Source organism: Dermacentor albipictus, chromosome 5, assembly GCF_038994185.2.
Source record: "Dermacentor albipictus isolate Rhodes 1998 colony chromosome 5, USDA_Dalb.pri_finalv2, whole genome shotgun sequence".
In the NCBI taxonomy this organism is placed as follows: Eukaryota; Metazoa; Arthropoda; class Arachnida; order Ixodida; family Ixodidae; genus Dermacentor; species Dermacentor albipictus.
The window spans coordinates 1,153,757-1,166,178 of NC_091825.1; the positions used below are offsets into that span (position 1 = coordinate 1,153,757).

Consider the following 12,422-nt stretch of genomic DNA (forward strand, 5'->3'; position numbering starts at 1 on the left):
CCAAGTCGCCCTACACCTTGATAACAACGGGTTCTTTTTCGCCAATCAACACGGTTTCAGGTCTGGTCTTTCTTGCGAAACGCAACTTTTTGAATTTACCACCGAGCTTCATTTAAACATAGATTCATTATTTCAAACTGATGTAATATTCTTAGACTTCTCAAAGGCATTCGATCGTGTTCCCCATCTACGACTAATCTGCAAACTCTCTTCTCTCAGCCTACACCCGCAAATTCTAGCCTGGATTAAATGCTTCCTCACCGACCGCCTCCAGTACACTGTTATAGGGGGATGTTCTTCAGCCTCAAGCAAGGTATTTTCTGGAGTTCCACAAGGATCAGTCCTTGGTCCCCTTCTCTTTCTCATCTACATTAATGACCTCCCTTGTGGTATTTCATCATCCATACGCCCCTTCGCGGACGACTGTGTCCTGTATCGTCGAATTTCTACTGAGTCTGACCAGGCCCTTCTTCAGAATGACCTGCACTTAATAGATAACTGGTGTACCAAATGGTTGATGCAGCTTAACATTTCTAAATGCAAATTTATTCAAATTTACCGCAAGCACACTAACATCACCCATGAGTACTCATTGCGCACAGTCAACATCTCGCAAGTACAAACTTATCGCTACCTCGGTATCCTAATCGCTAGCAATCTTAACTGGTCGGAACACATCACGAAACTGATCGCCGACAGCTCTAAAACACTAGGCTTCATCAGAAGAACATTATCGTTGTCACCCCCTTCCGTCCGTAAACTGGCATACGAAACTTTTGTTCGAACAAAACTTGAATACGCTTCCGCGATTTGGTGTCCACATCAAGCACACCTAATCAATGCTATAGAATCGGTCCAGAACCGTGCTGCTCGAGTCATATCTTCAAAATATGACTACAAAACTAGTATCAGTAGTATTAAGTCATCGCTCAATTTACCCACATTAGTCTATCGACGCAAGATAGCACGTCTATGCTTATTCCACAAGCTGTACTACCATTTTCAACATCTGCGCGAATCACTTCTTCTGCCACAAGCACGTTCGTCACGACGCCTGTTCAATTCACTCAGTTTACAGCGGCTGTATGGATCAACTGCTGCCTTCAATAAATAATTTTTACCCACAGCAATCCAGGAATGGAATGCACTCCCAGATGCAATTGTCAGGGAGCATGATCCTGAAGAATTTAAAGAGCGATTGCTTTCACATTTTGGAAACTGCAATTGAACAATCTCTCCTTTCATTCCAAGTGTTGTTGCATTTGAAGTTGCCTGTACTCCTATTTTGTATTCCTGCATTTCTTAACCTGCACTATTTCAATTCATTCTTTATGTAACATCTTTGAGTTATGTATATCTATGACTCCCCCCCCTTATGTAATACCCTGGAAAGGGTCCTTAAGGGTCCAATAAATGATGATGATGATGATAAAAACGGGTTAAAGAAGACACGAATGAGAGAACTTCGGCGGGAAAACGTCGTATATCTCTGCTAATGTCCGGCTTAATTACTTTCTTGAGACGATCTAGAACAGGTCTGCAAGACGTATTCGAAAAGCTGGTCTAGAAATAGGATTGGGAAAGACACAAGTAATCCCTTTGCCAAAACTATGCGTAACCAATTTCTAAACGTTTTTAGTACGTTATCAAAAAGCTGGTCTGGAAGCGGTCTTGAAAGGTTTACGATCATCTGAAGCTAATTTTCGCGGGTGACCGGCGCGATCAGACATCGTTGTTCAAAACACGCGTTTAGTTTCGCCTCACGCGACTGGCCTATGCCGCGCAGACGTCGTCAGCCGCAGCCGTTGGCACGGCCTAGGCCAATCGCGTGAGGTGAAACTGATAGGGCGTTTCGAACAACGATCTCCAATCGCGCCCCAGATGAGTAGAAGCGTCGGTGTTGATTGTAAGAGCCATGGCGCAGTGCCAAGCACTGTTCCCCGCATGGCCGGCGCATCCTCTACCAAGTAGCACGAAAATGAGCCTGTTAGGAATAATAAATCCTTAATACCTCCTTTAGTAAGCTCCGATGCTTACAGCCACAATGGGAATGACATCCTGCAAAGAACAAATGGCCACGTTTTGCAGGTGGCCAGACCAAGCCCTTCATGCCAAGAATGCATGAAATGAGAACATTGTGACAAAGCAAAAACACTTTATTAAAATGTAATGCTTATGCAAGGTTCGAAGAAACTGTGTGAGAAATTCAAATAGAAGTAAAAGTACATCAACAATGACAAAAGTCGCAGAAAGGATTCGTAATGAACTCGAAAGTCAACATTCACTAGCACATAAACAAAATTCCAATTACACATACAAAAATGAACAGAAAAACCTGGAGTGTACTAATGTGTCTAATTTATCATAGTAAAGTGCACGGGCTATTAGACGGACTAGAGTAATGCAGAAGTGACATCGGAGCGAATGGAAGAAGTAGACTGAAAAATGCAAGAGTATGAATCGGATGGTAACTGGCTCCAAGCAATGTTACCACTCGGCTAGAAGCTTGAAAAGAGCACAAAAAGAAATACCACCGCATACCATCATAAAACAATCCTGTGACAGAAATAAAAAAAATGGGAACAATGCAAAATTGGAAATATTGCCTTTAGGATATATCAAAGAACGTAATGGCGAGAAAAAGTAACCATACAACAAAAAAGTTATAAATTGAAATTAGTACAGAATACTTAAACGGGGGATTCAGTGTAACAAGTGAACACTACTGTAGTACAGCGAACGATGAGACAGTAATGCTGCATCTTGCCCCTCCAGAGCGTGAGAAATGAATATGCAAGCCTCATATTAGAAACTTACATAAACATGGAAATAAACTGGAATGCACTGGAAGCTGCATTTGTGTAACAAAGGAAGCAATGGTCATAATAAATTCTAAGTGTTTTATCTAAAAAGCCCTTTACAAGAGGCAAAGTTGTACCTCTCCGGCAAAAACAAAGTTGCAACGAATAATTTGCAAACCAGCAAATACATTAATTAGCACACTGACATGTCACACTTTGCGCACATCTCCAGTCTCCTAAAGTAAAAAAAAGCACTCTGAATGAGAAAAACGTTTAACACATGTAGCCCAGAGCAAATTCTTTGCCAGTTCACTCACACTCTCACATCCAAAAACATTTGCCACAATGTCCAGGGACATATCCACTGATGTTTACCAATTCACCCGCACTTTCACGTCCTAAAATATTTGGCACACAGTCCAGGCAGAGCTTCATAAATAAACAGCTTGAGAGCACCCTACTGATTATTGTGCAGTCCCGCTGCTGGAAATAGAACTGCCGCACATGCTGGTAGTGGTTTCAATGTAGACACACTTGCTGCCCTGGACAGGTATGCTCAGATATCTGCACTGGTGCTCCATTTTGTCGAAGTAGACACATTGATGCACTACGCTGGTAATTGAAATGTTTTGAATGCACAAGTATTGTCTTGGTCACCAGAAAGACTTGCCCACATACCACCACTGGCATATATATGCACTTGCTCTTCACTCAGTAGCATTGAACCTAAAGTGTTCCCTATGTGGGAGCCATGTGTAAAACCGGTGTCACACGACCACTCTCGATCGCGATCAAGCCCGATCCGGATCGAAATTATCGATGCGACTGGCTCACTCTCGTAGCTTGCGCAGAGGAGCCAATCACGACCGAGAAATTTGGTTTGTAACGGACTAAATAGCGGCTAAAAGAGCCCCGTGTGAAACCGGTATCAAATAATGCACAGACGTACGCTAGGGAAATGTGTTGCACAAGGACAAAGAACTGCGACATGCCCTGTTGTATATATTTGTACACACACACACACACACACACACACACACACACACACACACACACACACACACACACGCGCGCGCGCGCGCGCACACACACACACGCACACACACACACACGCGCACACACACACACACACACACACACACACACACACACACACACACACACACACAATATATAAACTGCGAGAGCGCTTCGCGAATTCCATGCGCACACATGGCACCCGCACGAACTCGGCAGGCCGCCGTAAAGCGCGAAGGGCGCACAGCGTACATTCCGACACATGTCCCAAACTGCAAACAATCGTTCTACCTAAAGCATACAAGTTATTTTATACCAAGGGCATACTCGACTCACGTATGCAGTATCCACAAGCGAGGTATGCAGCGTACATGCTGTATCCATTCGTCAAATAGTAAAATTGATAACAAGCACAAAACTACAAGAGACTCAATGCATTACTACCATTTGAGGCGTCGAATAAAATCGAATTTGGCCGTTTCATATATTGGACACAATATATGGACACATGTGGTACCCGGTAATACCATGAAATACCCATCACGTGGGTAAAGGGGGCGAAAACACAATCGAGAACCTGAAGCGCAAACGATAAAAGCACGGTATGTTGCACGCAAAATTCTGTCAGTGCGCTGTAGCGCGAGGGAAAAATATAGGGCGAGCACTTGACCTCACCTTTTAGGATACCGCACTAGTACTGAATGATTAAAAGAAAAGCCTGTTTGAACCAGTTCCCTTGTCTGCAACACTCTTGCTAAACGGGAGACTAAAATACCACGATGACGGCTCTATTGCGGAGATCGGCAAGGTGCCCACAGTCAGAAATTGTGCCGCCTTTCTTCGGATTCCGGAAAATGCTTTCTTGTTAGGATCTCGCATAGCTGCCGATTCCGACGCTAGGGACACACAGGCAAGATTTCGTCCCTCTAACTTTTGTCCTTATACTGCCCTTAACGCATTAATTACAGCGTCAGTGAAAAGGCGCCTCACATAACACAACAATGAACTTGAAGAGCTGATTAGTGCCCTCCACTCCGCGCCCTCCAATTGAAAACACTACTGATTTCCAAATTAAACTACACAAACAGATCACACAACCCAAACTAATCACAGAACGTCGTTTTCTTGACGGCAAAACTCTGCAACACTTACATGACAAAGGGCAGCGGTAGCACATTCAGAACAGCCGCTATCATACCACAGCGCAATGCAAGTGCGATAACGCTATTATGCCCGGCTCAAACAGATCGCACAACACAAACTAACCACAGAATATCGTTTTCTTGACAGCAAAGCACTGCAACACTTACATGACAAAGGGCAGCGGCAGCACATTCAGAGCAGTCGCAAAGAGACCATAGTGCCATGCGAGTGCGATAACGCAACTATGCCAGGCTTCACGAATAACGTGGCCGCCTTGGTCACATAACAATTGAAAACACTACTGATTTCCAAATTAAAACCACACAAACACATCGCACAACCCAAACTGATCACAGAATATCGTTTTTTTTGACAGCAAAACACTGCAACACTTACATAGCAAAGGGCAGCGGCAGCACATTCAGAATAGCCGCAAACACACCACAGCGCAATGCGAGTGCGGTGACGCTACGACGCCATGACGACGGGACTATGCCCGGCTCGCCCGGCAACACGAATCACGTGGCCACCTTGGTCGCATGATTTGACGACGGTATCGCCACCTTGAACAAGGTTGGATCGCGTTGATTGGTTGTTGAATATTGTAGAAGCCGCTAAAGAGGCTGACGCGCCGTAGCGTGGCGGTGCGCCTTGAGTCGTTTTCAAAACGTATTCACCCCTCGTTTTTAAGCTGCCTGGCTTCCAACGTTATCAAGACGTATTCACCCCTCGTTTTTAAGCTATCTTGTTTGGAACGTCTTTGATGCGTTGATTTTGGTAAAAAAGTCCGTTTCAGACGTTGAATCCCTTAATACGACGTTTTCAAGACTTTGTGTGCTACCTGGGTAGGTCTTGGCGTCGGATCACGGCTGCGTCGTGTTGAACTGAAGTTGGAACGTCGCGTCGTCTTTCATCGGTGTAGTCTTGGCTTCCTGATTTCGTCGGGACGGCGGCGTGTCGTTATGTCGTCGAGGTAGTTTCTTCGGTGTGTTCGTCGGCGGCGGAGGATCTTCGTCAGTTCGACGAACAGCAACCGCACCTCCATCGGTTGCTGCTTTTAGTTTTCCGGATATGGGCTCGCTGACCGGCCCCGGGCTGGGCCAGTGTATGGTCGGCGCTGCGGCGACAGGTAGCGGCCTGGTGATGGCGAACGCGGTGGTCGTCGAGAGCTCCACTGAGTAGCGGCGAGGTAGTCGGCGATATCGCGGGGGCGTTCACCTTGCTGCGGGCGCGGAGCGTTCACGGCGGAACCTCGCAGTCCCATCTCCCGGTATGGACATCGTCGGTAGACATGACCCGCTTCTCCGCAGTGGTAGCAGAGTGGGCGGTGGTCAGGAGCGCGCCAAATGTCCGTCTTCCTCTCGTAGGTGCGCTGGGCGACGGGTGGTCGTGTTGGCGGTGGCGGCGGCGGACGACGGAACTGCGGCGTGACAGAGCCCTGGCGCGGTCGCGGAGGGGGACCTTGACGGCGTGCGACGGCGGCGTAGGTCATCGCTTGCGGCTCAGGCTGGGGCGATACAGGGGCTACTCCAAGTTGTTGTTGGAGCTCCTCACGCACGGCGTCGGCAATCGAAGCCACTTGTGGCTGTGATGGTGGGAACAGCTTTTGTAGCTCCTCCCGCACGACCGCTCGGATAGTCTCGCGCAGGTCGTCGGTGGCCAGTGATTGAACTCCGGCGTAATTTGTCGAGTTCGTGCGGCGGTCGAATTGCCGGTTTCGCATCTCGAGTGTCTTCTCGATGCTGGTGGCCTCGCGAAGAAACTCGTCGACGGTCTGCGGTGGGCTTCGTACCATTCCGGCAAAGAGTTCCTCCTTCACACCACGCATCAGCAGGCGGACTTTCTTCCCCTCGGGCATTTCAGGGTCGGCGTGGCGGAAGAGACGGCTCATTTCTTCCGTGTAGATCGCGGTCGTCTCATTAGGTAGCTGCACCCGGGTTTCTAGTAGCGCTTGGGCTCGTTCTCGGCGTACGACGCTTGCGAATGTCTGCAAGAAGCCGCTTCGGAAAAGTTCCCAGGTCGTTAAGGTGGCTTCTCGGTTCTCGAACCACGTCTTGGCCGCGTCTTCCAAAGCGAAGAAGACCTATCGCAGTTTGTCGTCGCTGTTCCAGTTGTTAAAGGTAGCGACTCTCTCGTCCAGCTTTCCAGGTCCTCGAAAGTTGAACCGCGGAACGTCGGAGGCTCCCTGGGCTGCTGCAGCACGACGGGTGACGCTGGGGCTGCCATTGGGGTGGACTTGGTGGCCATCCTCCTAGTCGTCTCGGGCAAAAGTCCGTGGTCCGGGGACAGTCCTTGCAGCCTGCGGCTACCTCGCTGGTTCTTGTCGACGTTGGTGTCTTCCGAGTAAGGGCTTGGGTCACGGCTTTGTGGGGGCGACCGGTGCATGAACGCAAAGCTCCTCCACCAGATGTCACGTGGTGGTGACGTTGAATAACAGTAGCAATACTGTGAACGACAAAACTAACTTTTATTGGGTGAACCTGTGCCCACAAAACAGGCTACACTTTTAACACAACGATAGCGGCGAACACGCTCGGCGATCGTCGAAAATCTGATCAGCGGGTCAAGCGCGTCGGCTTTTATAGAGCAGTCGTCGAATGTTCCAGACTAATCGTTCGGACCCGCGTGCCTTCCACAAAGTTCTACACCATTCGCGTTACGCGATGAAATCAGATAACACAAGGTTCGGCGACAACAGAGAGCCGTGTAGAAGCATCGACAACTTTCCAGAAACGTCGGATGCGTCCCTCGCTGTGCGAGAACAGTTGTTAAGCGGCGAAACGTGGTCGCCCGATAAAGATAAGTACACGTGTCAATATCAAAAATTCATTACAAAGGCATTTCATGCAGCTTTTTATCTAACGGCAAAGTAAGATTTCAAGACCACTTTCTGCAAACATTTACCATTGTAGGCAAACAAACTTCACCATTTACTGGCAATACTTTTTACTGCATGTAATAAGCTTCCCAGGTTCAAACTGACCAACATTATAAATTTTGATATGCAGCTGTAAGGAATACAATCTCATAGTTGCCATAATTTTTAACTTAGATACTATACACAATACTGCTAAAATTGAACAAAAGTGACATCTACCAACCATAAAGTTGTAAATGTACAATGTGTTGTTCTACTTAGATATTGGACAGCCATAAACACCCTGTGCCCAATGTTATTAAAATTGAAGTTGTCTCTACAACATTTCACACGTGTAGCAAATGCTATAAATGAGCTTTTACATTTGATTGTTGAAAATGAGCAGGTACCAATTTTTGTGGAACCTACTTCAGTGCAATGCAAAACACAATGCTACCAATGGCACCCAACACAGCAGCAGCGGTAATGCCAGAATGCCATGAAAAATATGTTACATAAAATTTCCAATCTGTTGAGGTCATGACTTAAACAAAACTGTGCAATGGACATGCTTTTATTAATATAAACTACATTCTTTTCATGGCCACTATACTCTCCCAGCACATTTTACTTAGCAACTGTAAAAGCCCTCCTTGAATTTCTAACCGAAAGTTTTGTGCTAATTGTGAGCTAGCTCCAGAAAAGCTCCCTATAGTATTAGAATTAAAAAGAAAAATTTTCTAGGAAGGCGTCTACATTTAAATGGATACATGCACTCTGTTCAGCTCGCCAGTAGTGTTTTCTGTGCTAGCCTTACAAAAAATATCTTCCCGCCACATTCCATGTAAGTGCTGATAACATCTGCTGATAATTCAAATACAATTTCCTGCTCTGCTCTCCGAGATTGCATTACATGATTTGTACTATAGGCACACTCAGAAGAGAACCTATGTGACAGAATAAATATTTTTACACAGCCACTCACATCTTTGAATGAAACAATGTGTTTGATTTTAAGGCACTTTCCTTGGCCTGTCACAAAAGCAGTACTGTCTGTTTTGTTTGGCCTTGAGTACTGCTCACTGTGGAACATGTTCCCGGCTACAATGACTCGGTCATGCTCCACAACAGGGCCACAGATAATGTTGCAAAGATGTTTGCGAACAAAGCTGAGCAACCGCTCTGACACACCTCGTGGCTTGCTCACAAGGAGAACAACATCGTTACTGTAGTGGCTAGGCTTTGCCAAAAGTTGCAAAGTATGTGGACTGGCTTGTGCACTCAATCTCTTATAGTTACTGGCCATCATAATGCGTTCAACAATTTGAATAGGCACACCTTTGGCTGACATCACTAACTCTTTAAGGTGACCAATGTGGGACTCAAAACTGTTGTCCTACAAGGTCCCCTTTGGGCACACTCTTGCTTCACTCTTTGGGATGTGCAGTAGCTGGTGCACATTGCTGGTCATGTGCTTTTCACCATATAAAAACTGCATGTCAACAACAAACCGTACAAGGCAGTTTGTACTAGTAGTAATGTTGTCTTTGCTCACTGTGTCTTGCAACAGCAGTGCAATGCCTTGTACAAGAAGTGAAAAATGCTTAAAAAACTGTGCTGGCAAAAGCCCCTCAAGGCATGGTAATGAAAAGTACAACAACCATTGCTGCCATTCAGATGCTTTCCAATACTTTCGTACTGAAAGAGACCGAGGGAGACGCGACACACAAAGATGGGGCTTTGTTGCACATAGGCGCTCATGAATGATTGGAAGAACTTGTGGTGAGCCAATGTAATATGGATGATTCACAGCAGACAGCCAAAACTCTGTAAAATGTCGTGATACCCCCAACAGGACACAATGCATGTAATCTGGGGTGAAGCCCCAAATCACATCAAAGTACGGCAGGTTGATGAGAGGAGATGGGCCTTTTACACCTTTGTGTACTTGGTGCAGAAAAGATGCCTTCTCCATGTGTTTCTTAGTATTTTCTGCATTTCTTTCATCCTTGACGTTCATATCCATAGGGTACTTGACAGTTCCTGTTTGACAAAGCAAGAAGAGTGCAAATGGAACATAAAAGGTCTTGCCTGTACAGTTAAATAAAATTATGGGATTTAACAAGTGAAATTCCATACTGGTTTATGAGGGACTCTGCAGTGGACAGCTCAGACTAGTTCTGATAAGCTGAGCTTCTTTTTTTTTAACATGCACCCAAACCACTGTAAATGAGCATTTTTGCTTTCTGCCCTCACCGGAACGCTGCTACCACAACTGAGAATTGAATCTGCCACCTCATACTCGGCAGCACAATACCATAGTTACCAAACCAGTGCAGTGAATGGCCAATGCAGTTACTGTCCAACAACAATTTAAATTGATTATTGTGGATTCCAACTAACATAGGATTTATTTTCTAACGTTCACGCGTGATTATGTAGTGTAGAGGTATATTCAGAGTAAAAATCAATTGTGAGAAGTAATAGAATAATACATTTAAACTATCCATCTGCATATATCCTTTGTTCATTATACGAAACCTCAAAGTGGCTATAGGCAAGTGAGTGCTACAACTGAGTATGAATAGCTAATCATAAAATGGCAAGACTTTTCACCAGCTGTGCTCACCATGCACGGTCTTTCCACGGTGCAGGCACCGCCCGCAACCGTAATACCAATTGTACTGGGTGAGGTTCTGAAGTGATGCTCGAGCCGGAGCGTCAGCACAACAGCTGAGGCAGTACACCTGCAGCAAGCACATATGTTATCATGTTGACTGTTGTTTTTGTCTTAAAACAGACATTCTATTTTTAAAACACAATTGGTCAAGCTCTTACTCTAGAAGCTTCAGGCCTGTAAAGCAGGGAAATCATTTTGGCCACTTTAAATTTGTCACATATCCTTCCTTAGTAGGCATAAAAAATTAGGTATCTGTTTCAAACAGTAGTTTCGATGACATGCAGGCCTGACATTAGCTACTTGTAGGTTAACAAAGCAGCAATTGTGCAAATTGCTATGAGTGAAAACAGTTACATGAATAATTCTACTCACCTCAGAATGAACTATATCAGTGCCAGCCATCCACGTCACACCACCAGTGGCAAGGTCCCTCATTTGCTTTTCACAAGCTTTGTCCAGCAGAGTCATGTTGGGGTGTGACTGACCGTACCATAAGGCACTCACGACGACATTTTTGTGCCACATCTTCGGTGGCAGCTCATTGACAGTCAGCTGTATCGGCCAAATAGAAAACTTCGACGATTTAAAAACTGGGCTGCCGTCAGCATTGAAAGTGAGTGTCAGGTCATGCCTTTTCAATTTTTGTCTCAGCTCTCCGTACAGGGAACCACCGTAATGTCAGACACTTCGTTCATGTCTCTGCCGACCTGTACTTGGTCAATGGACTGCAGCCTTTTAACCAGCGCATTTGCGATGGGTTTCTTGGAGAGCAGCGAAGAAAGTCGCTGCACAATAGGCAAGGTGATAAAAAAGTGACCGTCTAGCACCAAATTCCGCCCGCTATACTTCCTTTTACAGACGGAGCAGCCGACCTGCAGACTATTGCGTTCTTGCAGATCGCTCGATGTATCGGCCAGTAAATTCATGCAAGGTGCACAGTAAAAATGGAACCGTGCATCACGGATATTGGCTCCTACTTGTTTTTTGAACAGGTACTTTGACGCCGCAATGTCGTGCCTATCAAGTATGTGCGCGATGAGCTTCTGCAAGGCTTCAACTGCCTTCCACGACAAGCCGAACTCCAGTGAAACGTTCAGTGCCAGTACCAGCAAGTCGTTAGCAGATGTTTCATCGACGTCCTCAGTCTGTGCCGGTGGTACTTCACTATCACTTTCGATGGGCACTTGCGCCTCAGGATGTCTGGAGTCGTTATCAGGTTCAAAGCTATTGTCCTGCATCATTTGCTCAATGTCCGAGTCGCTGTCGGTGCACGGCATACCTGGCGCCGACACCGCATCACCGTTTCCATCGTTGTCTTGCGACATGGCTTGATAGGAATCGCACTGTGACATTGTACGTCTTTGAAGATACGTTCTCGTGGATCTCGGAAGGTCGTGAGCATTGTTCATGGGCCCTAAATACTGCTTCCGAGGACCCATGGCCGCGAAAATCTGAGCTAGCAATGGCCAACTGGCCAACACGGCAAACACAACAGCGGGAGCTGGATGATTGGATCGGACTGGATCGCACTGGATGGTAGTTGCGAAAAGAAATATCTTTGTTAAAACAACTGCACTAATATTAAATTTGGTTACTTTTATTACCCGCCGTGGTTGCTCAGTGGCTATGGCGTTGGGCTGCTGAGCACGAGGTCGCGGGATCGAATCCCGGCCACGGCGGCCGCATTTCGATGGGGGCGAAATGCGAAAACACCCGTGTGCTTAGATTTAGGTGCACGTTAAAGAACCCCAGGTGGTCGAAATTTCCGGAGTCCTCCACTACGGCGTGCCTCATAATCAGAAAGTGGTTTTGGCACGTAAAACCCCAAATATTATTATTGGTTACTTTTATTGACATGTAAGCATTTTTGTTACTCTAACATTTGTTTTGTCACTTTTATATATGTAGATTTTTATATTTATTA

At 46.0% G+C, this 12,422-nt stretch overlaps 1 protein-coding gene and 1 pseudogene across 2 annotated transcripts in view; one reads left to right on the plus strand and one right to left on the minus strand.

The window, feature by feature from the left end:
• Positions 1 to 12,422, plus strand: part of Rab39 (RAS oncogene family member Rab39) — a 169,174-nt gene that overhangs the window by 80,081 nt on the left and 76,671 nt on the right. The window lies entirely within an intron of this gene.
• On the minus strand, positions 8,600 to 10,966 carry LOC135912410 (uncharacterized; annotated as a pseudogene).